The sequence below is a fragment of the Nannospalax galili genome, unplaced genomic scaffold (genome assembly GCF_000622305.1).
Source record: "Nannospalax galili isolate Female #2095 unplaced genomic scaffold, S.galili_v1.0 scaffold60, whole genome shotgun sequence".
In the NCBI taxonomy this organism is placed as follows: Eukaryota; Metazoa; Chordata; class Mammalia; order Rodentia; family Spalacidae; genus Nannospalax; species Nannospalax galili.
The window spans coordinates 1,470,134-1,480,309 of record NW_008346989.1 but is presented as its reverse complement, the minus strand read 5'-3'; the positions used below and the strand labels follow the sequence as shown (position 1 = coordinate 1,480,309).

The window sequence follows — 10,176 nt, the reverse complement described above, 5'->3', positions numbered from 1 at the left end:
TCGGCAGGAGGATGTTATGAGTCCAAGTACATGCATGCAGACAATATTATTTTTTCTTTTAAAAAAATTAAATTTATTTTTATTTTATGTGTTTGAATGCTTTGCCAGCATGTATGTAAGTGCACCCATGTCCTTTGGAGGCCATAAGAGGGCATGAGACCCCCCTGGAACTGGAGTTATGGTTATTAGCCACCACGTTAGTGCTGGGAACCAAACCTTGATCCTTTCAAGAGCAGACAGTGCTAACTGTTGAGCCTTTTCTCCAGCCCCCTGGACAGTATTCTTGATGAACTGAATTACTATGTAGATTACAGAGGGGCCTGTGGATATGAGTCAAAACAGTTATTAAAGGAATAATCACAAATATAAGACAGGAAATCCATGAAGGCTTTTGGAATCATTTTAAGTTGGAAATATTGAGAAAAAGTAGTGGAGGGTAAATAGAAGAGTTAACGATGAAACAGGACTAGGAGGGAGTGTTCATAAGATTTTAATTTTTTATTTTAGAGGAGGTTGTGGGGAAGGTAAAGAGTAAAGATAGGTCTTAAGGGTTCCTATAGCTTTCCTTAAAGTTAACAAAATTAGTTTTTGAGTATTAGTCACAATAATGTTATGCCATATATAGAAGAAGGTAGTATATTTGGCTATTAAAAAGGCTAAAATAGCCCAATATAATTATAGCTTTGGACCTAACACTCCACACTTAGAGATGTCTATTCTTGAAGGTGTAATAATGCAGGTGCAGTTTGCGGACATTCTAACACAAAAGGAGCTTCTTTTTGAAGCTTTAGCTTATAGTATATGGCAGTTCATGTCCCAACATATCTAGGAGCTTATCCTAGAATCTGAGGGATGAGATATTAGGAGGGAAGGTCTTCAGGAGAAAGAAATTACTGTCAAAAGCTACTAAGGGAATGGGGGGGGCGAGGTGGTGCACGCCTTTAATCCCAGCACTTGGGAGGCAGAGGCAGGTGGATCTCTGTGAGTTCAAGGCCAGCTTGGTCTACATAGTGAGTTCCAGGACAGCTGGGGCTACTGGGAGACCCTGTCTCAAAAAGACAAAAAAAAAAAAAAAAAAAAAAAAAAAAAAAAAGAAAAAGAAAAAGACAAAAGCTACTAAGGAAGCAATTTCTGGATCATATCTATTAGCCATATATTATGTAGGTTTAGTTAATTTTTCTCCTCTGTGTCTGATATAACATTGATGTAACAGAAATATTATAGCTAACATTAAAACAATTAGAAACATGTGTGAATGGAGCAAGGATGACAAATGAGGGAGACAGGTAAACTAGAAGAGTTCATTTAAATCTTTAGGTACCTCTTAGTTTAGTAAATGGAGTTAGGGTTAGAGGACTAGCAATGTAATTGGTCTGACCCAGTTAATATATATAAGTAGGAAAAATTTTAATTTTGGTTTTAAAAGTTTAGATTTAAAATATAGGTATCCCCAAAACTGAGAGGAATTAGAATCTATCTCTTTTATCCAAATCATATTGAATGATGAAATTCTTTCACAAAGACAGTGAAAACATTTGAATCTTAAGACAATGGAAACAGTGTTGAACTGGATGTCTTTGAATGTAGCAACCACATGGGCCCAATATTTTATTTGGGTGTAGTTCATCTGAAAATGGAAAAGAAGATAATCACAGCTATGCAAGCATGATGCACATTATGTTACTTGAGTGTTTCATATTTAGTAAAAGACATCATCTAGAAAGAAAGTGTCCTTCCTTTTCTTACGGAACCTGCTGTGTGTGTGTGTGTGTGTGTGTGTGTGTGTGTGTGTGTGTGTGAATTGTCAGAACAGAGGCGCTCACCAAGCATAGAGGGGATAGAAGCCTTGGGCTGGGTGATGGGTGAATAACTGTCCACTTGTGTGAATAACTCATACTTCTTCCTTCCTAATGGATTAAAACAAAGTCTCCCACTGTATTAAATGTGGAAGTTGGGTTTTCTGTTACTTTCAGTCAGAAATATCTGTTTCTGTTCCCACCTGTAAAGGCATAATGGAATAGAATTCATTCTCCGCTTAAACAGCTAGAAAATTTGATAAAAATATGAAATTACTGCTTTCAGAAAACAAGGAATGAAGGATGGCGGTTCCTGGAAGGAGGGAAGCAAAGGAAATGAGATGTAGGGGGCCCGATACCTACTAGATCTACAGAGAAAAGTAATGAACGAAAGGTTGGTTCTTTCACCAGATTCACAAAACAAACTTAAGACTACACCGATTTTGATGAGAGGAGACACAGATGTCCTCTCCTGACAATGCAAGACCATATCACCACAGAATTCAGCTGTAGTGAAGAGACTGAAGAATATTTGAACAACTTTAGATGAGCCATGCAAATTACTGGGCCCAAACAAAGAAGAAATAGAAGAGTAACCATATGTGTATGAAAGAAATTGAACTTTTAAGCAAAAATATTCCCATAGAGAGAATGCTAGGCATTGATGGCCTCACTTGTAAATTCTGTCATGTTCTTAAGGAAGCATGTTAATCTTACACAAATCCTTTTAGGAAATGGAAAGCAGGAAAGCCTTCTGTGACTCATTTTATAGTTGGTATAGTGGCAGATAGCACATCTAGTTTCAACTGGACTCCAAGCCTTCTGGTCAGAGAATGAACAGCCTTTTACTTCTTGCCAAGACTGACCCTACTTCTGGTTCTCAATCATTCATGGCTTCCCCCGGACAGTGATCGTGGGACTCAATCTAGTAGTCTTTGAGAGACCACCTGCTGGCAGAGACTTTCATAACTGGAAAACAGTGACATTTCTTGTCTCGATTAACTTACTAGTAGGAACAGGAACAACTCCAGTCCCCACTGAAACAGACCACAGCTGTGATCATAGCTGCAAAATCTGGCACCATGTTCTCACTGACTAAGAGTATATGCATATTCTAGAAGCACTGGGTGGCTATGGTGATAGTAGTGTCTGATGGACATGCCCCCATGCCCGGTTCCCTTGTCATAAAAGGAAAAAGAATATATTACACTTTAAAAAACATAAAAGTTGATGGTGGCCTGGGCTCTGGCTATGGAGGGGTCTCCATCCAGTGAGCTAGTATTGGATGCTAAATCCGAGGTCACCAACTAGCTTATAGATTTTCAGTGGAAATGGCATAGTTGTGAGCACAGACAGCTGCAGATCTCTTAAGTATCCTTATGTAGCAGTGATGCTGACAGTGATAAATCATTCAGGCCAAGTGAAGAGCAAGTCTTTTGAACTGACAGTTCCACACTTTCAGAATTTCTAGTTCAAGGAAATTGCTGCTGTAATTGAAACTGTATGAAAACCAATTATTTGGTTGGTAAATTGCTATTATCTAAAATAATGGATGCCACCATCTGAAAAAGAACTACTTAAGGACCAAATGATTCTTACTGAATGAAAATTGCACTTCCATTTTCCCATTTTTTAATAAGTTAAAAAACAGGAAAAAAAAAGTTGATGGTGACTCAATGCAATCCTCATCCTATGTCTTGATGGAGGCAGGGGAACAGAGGAAAAGTTAAAGCAAGAAGACAGAAAACTTAAATGCAACATTAGGAAGTATATTTTACATTTTGAGATTAAGAAATGTGCTAACTTGAAGGTAAAAACAGATTTGTCTCCTTTTCCTCTCCAGTACTTGGACTCCGTTTGGGGGTCCCTTTCTCCCCAGCCCATGTGCTGGAGTAGGGCTTTGCAAAGCCGGTTTCCTAGCAGCCGAATGCAGAAGGCTCATTCATATGACAATGGACAGAAAGGAAAGAAAGAGTTTGGCTTGTTCAAACTGCCTCTGTCTTCATTCACAGCCTGATGTCCCTGTGCATTGTGATATCCACAATGGCATTAAAGGAGTCATTGTGGCTGAAAACAAATCAAAATAGAATAAGGGATGCTAAGATAAAAGAGTCCTGCAACAAAGTTGCTAAAAAAAAATCTAAGTCTTACATTTGAGATTTATGCTACCTTTTGGCTGCATGGCCTATTGACCAGTACTTATAATAACCATTAGAGTTTAATAAACAAAAAGATAAATGGGAACTCTGTGCTTTTAAAGGTGCTCACACAGGCCTGGTAAGTGTTGCTTTGGAAGCTGTTTAATAATTATTCTTTGTTTGCACAACATTTGGGGAGCCACACTCCACACTTAGTATGTATTTTCCTTCTGACAAACACACTCATGTTATGTCCATGTGGTGGGCAGTTCCCAGCTCTGTGGCCCCCACTTACCCCCTGCAGGAGCCGACATTAGACATAGTGACCCGGTCCAATACAACAGGCAACAGGTGGAAAGTTGAATAACTTCACACGTTTTTCAGGAGAGGGGGTGAGCTGGAGGGGAGGCTTTTGGGAGCCGATTTAAGGATTAGATCAGATGTTATTGCTAGTGAAAAATTAAACAGCCCGGTGCTCTGGGGAGTACAGATTAATATATTTAGTGACTCTCTGCACACAAAGGCCGCTCATTGTGCCACGTCTGAATGCCTGTGAATAGGACCGAGCATATGCGGCCTGTCACTGCAGGTGCCCACATCTGTTCTCCAGGGCAGATGCTCATAGAAAAGGGAGGTGGGGGAGGCCAGGGAAGCACAGCTCTGAAAGCTTCCATGGTCTCCTAGCTTTTCTAGGCCGAGTGGTCTTGTGTGCCGTTGGGTCCTACGCCGACTTTCGTGGGGAGGTCCGGAGGAAACCGTGAACCACTCGTGGGCAAGCAGCCAGTCTTTCCCAGACCTTAGTCGTGTTAGGCCTTCGAGTGGGTGCCACGCTTAGAGGCTACTGTTTAAAAAGCTCCAGGAGCCTAGTCTTGCAGTCTCCCGCCCAGGGTCAGGGCCAGGACCAAGGGCCAGGGCCGACCAAGGCGCAGTGGAACCGGGCGGCACCACTCGTCACTTTGACGTCGGTCGCACAACCCTCGGATCTTTGGCAGTACCAGGTCGGGTGGGAGTGCAGCGACCAAGACGCAACTGCGTGGACCGGCCACGACTTCGCTTCAAGATTTCAGGAGGCGCCAGCTCACCAGCACTCTGCCCTCATGCTGCAACCCCATCCAGAGGCCCAGGGATGACAGCTCCCTCCCGCGCAGATCTTCACCCGCACCGCCCCCACACCCGCCAGTGCCACCGCCATCAAGAAGCCCTCGGGGGCGCCAACTCTAGTAGAGTCCGAGCATCCCAGGCTCACGCCGAAAGTAGCCTTTCTGGAGCTACAGTCTCCCTCCCATAATTCCCACCCCCCTCCGGCCCGCGGGCCGTGGACTGGGCCACCGAAAGTTCCGAGCGCTGAGAGTGCCTTGCGCGGGGCTGGCCTCCGGCAGCTGCGGGGTAATCTGATCCCGGGACAAAGGCAAGCCCGCTAGGGCCGCGGCCGCAGGTAAACACGCGCTTTGTCATGGAGATGAGCGCCGGACAGCCCGTAGCAGATGACCCGCGGTTCGGAGAGGAAGGAGCCGCGGGGCGGCGGGGAGGGGGGGGATCCGAGATCCACAACGGAGCCGCCAGCTGAGCCACGCGCCTCGCCCTTTCTCATGCAAATCAGCACATGCCTTTGCTGCTTTCTGCAGCCCGCACCCCGCGACCCTAGCACCCCAGGGTGGGGTCTCCTCGGCGCGCGTACTGTGACTCGGAGTTTCCTCTAGTCAGTCATAGGTGGATCGAAGGAAGCTGCCATTGAAAAAGAAAAGGCGGTGACCCGCTCCAGTGGAGTCAAGATCCTGATCCACTCCAAGGTCCGTGGGGCGCCCTGCCCCAGCGCCTAGGGACCACTGCCCTTTTGAGTGTGCTGCCAACAGACCTAAGGAGAGGCTAGGGCTGCCAGCTCCAGGTAGCACGGGTAGATCAGCTGGAGCTACATCTCCCGGGGCCTAAACCGAAGCCCGCAACCTTTTTGGCTATGCGTGAACCACCAGGTTAGATAAAACCACCAAAACCACCAGGTTAGATAAACTTGAGAATCCAGACAGAACTTCAACCAAGTGTATACATATCTGTACAGACATTAAAATGTGTGTGCCGAGGATGGTTGGCATCCCATTAATCCCAAATTCAGGAGGTTGATGCAGGAGGCTCCAGGCAGAGTTCCAGGTCAGCTCTGGCAACATAGGGAGGAGAGAGAAGAAAGGAGAAGCAGGGAGGGAGGGAGGGAAGAGGGGAGAGAGAGAGAGAGAGAGAGAGAGAGAGAGAGAGAGAGAGAGACTTTCCCCCCTGGTTGTCCAACTTCTGCCATAAACTTTGAGAAGCACCCATCAGGGCTACTACACCAGAGAGGTGGGCCACAGGTGCCTGCTGGTTTCCTATCCCCTTGCAAGCAGAGGATTCTTCTGATATTTTAATTGCTTTTGATTCTAAAACTGGCTGAGGAAAATGGGCAGAAGTTTTAGGCAAGATGTAATACTAGTACTAATTAATACACAGCCTCTTCCTCTTCCTCCTCTTCCTCATCTTTTTCCTCTCCTTAAGCAAGCTGGCATGTTTGATCAACCCTGGATTTGCTGCTTGGAAGCTTTCAGTTTTGTTGTTCTGAACAAGGATCCCAATTCTTCTTAGGAATAAGAGAACTCCTCTGTTGTGTATACAGTATTCTGTTGGTCTAAGAAAACACAAACCCCAATCAAGACTCCAGATTTGTTTATACAGAAAACTGAACTTGCGCTGGCCTAGACAGAAGCTTGTTTAGGGAGCTGTTCATTGCTGCTGTTCTATCAACAGCCATCATTATATACATATCTTGAGAAGTGATCCTTTTTTTTTGGGTGAAGGGTCTGGATCAGTACTGGGTGATCCCTGCTAAATTGTCAAATTTAATTTGAAAAGATGGTAACTGGAAATTTTTATTCCCACAAGGCCCAGTAAGGTAGAGAAAACAATTGGGATCCCTGGCAAACAAAACTCCAGATGTGTTTGTTGTGGCCACAATTGTGATTTTTATACAACCTGAGGCTGCCCTATCCATTGGAATTATTCAGGGTGTGTGGCTGGGAAAAAGTCAACACTACCACCAGACAACAAATTCCTCCTTCTAGTCCTGTATCTGATGTATTCGGTGTCTTCTAAGTTCTAATGATCTCACTTTGTACAGTAAATTTGCTGAAACATCAAAAAGCATTTAAAAGAGAGTTTCCTTCTTTCTTCTAATGGGCAAGGTGAGGATTTATGGTGTGTGGGGAGGGGAAATCTGTTGGCTAGGCCAACACTCAGCAAATCTATTTAACATACCCTGGCTTAAGCTCCCTCCTGCTTTTGGGGGGTTCCAAGTGAGCGCTTAGCTGTGGGAGTATAGAAACATGCAGTTAGGGAGTGAAAAAACGCCATTTGGTTCAGAGCAGATGGCTGGCTAGGGGGCTGATGGCGTCTAAAGGCGTGTCATCCCCCTCCAGCTCGAATCCCTAAGGGCTCCCCTTGTCTTCCCAATCAATGAAAATTAAAGTGCAAAGAAAGGATGAATAGTTGGACCTCGAGTCTCTCCTTTGTTCATCTCAGCTACTGGTGCGCAGGAGTTAAACTACAACAGGCTCCTATAGAAACACTGAAGTTAAACAGTCCCGTTAGCTAAGCTTTTGAAACAGAGTGGAATAGGAACCAACTCGGGAGTGGAGGACTGAGAAAGGGGATGAAGAGGATGATGAGGGGAAGGAGGAGGAAGAGAAAAGAAGTTGAGGAGGAAGAGGAGGAGGAACAGAGGGAGAAGAGCAGAAGGAGGAGGAGGGAGAAGAATAGAGCTTTCTGCTTGATTTCCCCAATACAGAATGGTGTGGCATAAATTAAGTTGGAAAAGAATGAACGCTTTGGGCAGGATTCTGATGGATTTTACGATGCCTTTCAGTCCTGCTTTGCCAATGTAATCGAGAAATCTGTGCCATGTCAATTTAACAAATACTTAATACTAAGGGGGGTTTGTTAAAGATTTGGAGCAAGTTCCCCCCACCCCCCAAGGTTTAAGTCCTTGCGCGTGGAACATTTTATTTCCAGTTTTCTAAACAGGCAATCAAATGAGCCTGCTTTCCACTTCCATTTTCGAATTAAAAGGTTCCCGAGATTTCATTTCTTCCTGAAAACTTGAAGGCACCAAGAAGTCTGCGTTTGACCTCACATACTTTTCCTCCCTTGCATCTCCCCTGCTATGGGAACCCTCTCACCTGCCCCCCTTCTTAACTGCAGCAAGTTCTGAGCTATAAGCAGCAGAGTTCTCAGAAAGTAGCTTTCAGAGGAAATATTGACCTAGTGAAAAGGGTTGCTAACACTAGGTGGCAAGATTAAATTAGGATTCAAACTGGCTCAACCTAGTGGCAATGTGTAACAAGCCTTACAGTTTGCAAAGGACAGGGACTCTGGTTTTGCCACTGCCAAGGGTGTACAGCAGTATCTCTTGATGTCTCCATTTTTTTTGTAATAAAGTTTTTTTTTTTTAATTTAAGTGGGGCCTAAGCCTGTATTTCTCACCCAGCCTTGAATATTGTGCACATGGCTTTTGGTTAATTCTTTATAAATTCAAGTGCAGATTCCTGTTGATTCTGAAACTTTGCAAGTGTTTGGGAGACAAGATAGTAGGAGACTGTGTGGGTCATCTGAAAAGGAGCTGTGGAGTTGTATCCAGTTGCCATATGGTCCAGCACAGATGATTCTGTCAAGTGATTGGTTAGATTGTTACTAGTGTTTTCCTGGGTGTATGAGGATTTTCCCTTTTGTTATATTATATAGCTTGTGGTCCAGACACCCGCCTGGATGACAGAGATACTCTGCCCTGATGGTGCTCATTCTCACCAACAAAGGCTGTGACACCTACAGTGAGGACACCTGTCAGGCGCACCATAGAGGCTGTACTACAATCAAAGGGACACTTGCTCCTGTAATCACACCTTGCTATAATGAAGCTGCTTAGGTGTTGGGGGTGGGTAAGGAGGATTCTCTTGGGATGGGAACACAGGGCACACTCATTGCAAGTTCAACACAAAGCTAGGTGTCAAGCAGGAGTCTCTGCTTCCATTTACTTCTCTCAGGAGCCTGTAAACAGGAGAGCAGTTTAGATAATTCATTGTGATACATGCGTTCTGCCCCTCCCCAATAAACTCATTTCCCTTAAAAAAATGAAAACAAAATTTCTAGTGTCAGATGGATGTGTAAAAACCTAATAAGGTGACAGTTGTGTAAAGGTTGTGTGTGTGTGTGTGTGTGTGTGTGGTGGTGGTGGTGGTGGGGGTGGAACATGTGCCGGACATTGTCGAAGAGGCCGCAGCGAGCGCGGAGGGGAGCTCTTTCTCTCCGCATTGTGCGGAGAGCAGGTGCTGTCTGCATTACCATACAGCTGAGCGCACAAAGAGCCACTGATTCAGCCTCGCACAATAACAGACTGCCTTAATGACAGCCACGCGAACGACACACACCAAACTCACTTTTTACCAAGCAGAGGGAGGCCTAGGGGGTAATGCTCAGGAGAGTGGGACCTGACACCAGGGAAGGTGGTGGTGGTCGAAAACCGCCCAGGGAAGGGTGTGTGTGCATTGGGGAGGGGGTAAGCTTTTGGCTCTCCATGCTCAGGGGCACGTTGCCTGGACCTCGATCCCCTGTTTCCAGTGATCGTGGACAACGCAGAGACTCCAGGGTGCGGGGACGCTACGGTCTCTGGGGACGCCGGGCCCCGACTGCGAGCCCCATTTGCTCTCCGAGACTCAGTCGCCATACTCTGCCAGAGGTATATGCGTGCGGAACCTCCCCAAACTTCCCGAAACTGCGGGTGCTCTCGCCACCCTTTGCCCACCGCTACGCCCGCCCCTTTCCTACAACCCCCCTCCCCCTCCCGAGACTCCTCCCCTGGAAGAGTCTGCTGGGGAGGAGGGGCGGCGCCGGGGACGCGGGCCTCTAACCTCTCCCCCGCCCCTTAGTCCCCGGGACCCAGCCGCCGGTGGGAGTCCTGGCGGCTGGCGTTGCGGCCGCGAGCGTCCAAAGGCCGCGTAGTGCGTGTGGGTCTAGCGGTGACTGAGGGAGGGAGGCGCACGCCGCCCAGCTTGCAGAGGGTCCGCGGCCCTGTGGCGGTGGGGCAGAAGGCGACACGGCGTCCGCGCCAGCTCCAAGAGCAGAGTGGATGGTCGCTGGGAACGTTTTGCAGGAATGTAAATGAGCGCGTTTTGTGCTGGGGGAGGGAGGCGAAAGGGCCAGGGCGGAGGCAGAGGACTGAGAGGCGGGGA

The 10,176-nt window shown here is 46.4% G+C and overlaps 1 pseudogene; it reads left to right on the top strand.

Moving 5' to 3' along the window:
* Window positions 1-3,047: 3,047 nt before the first annotated feature.
* LOC103742344 lies at window positions 3,048-3,303 on the top strand (annotated as a pseudogene).
* Window positions 3,304-10,176: the final 6,873 nt, after the last annotated feature.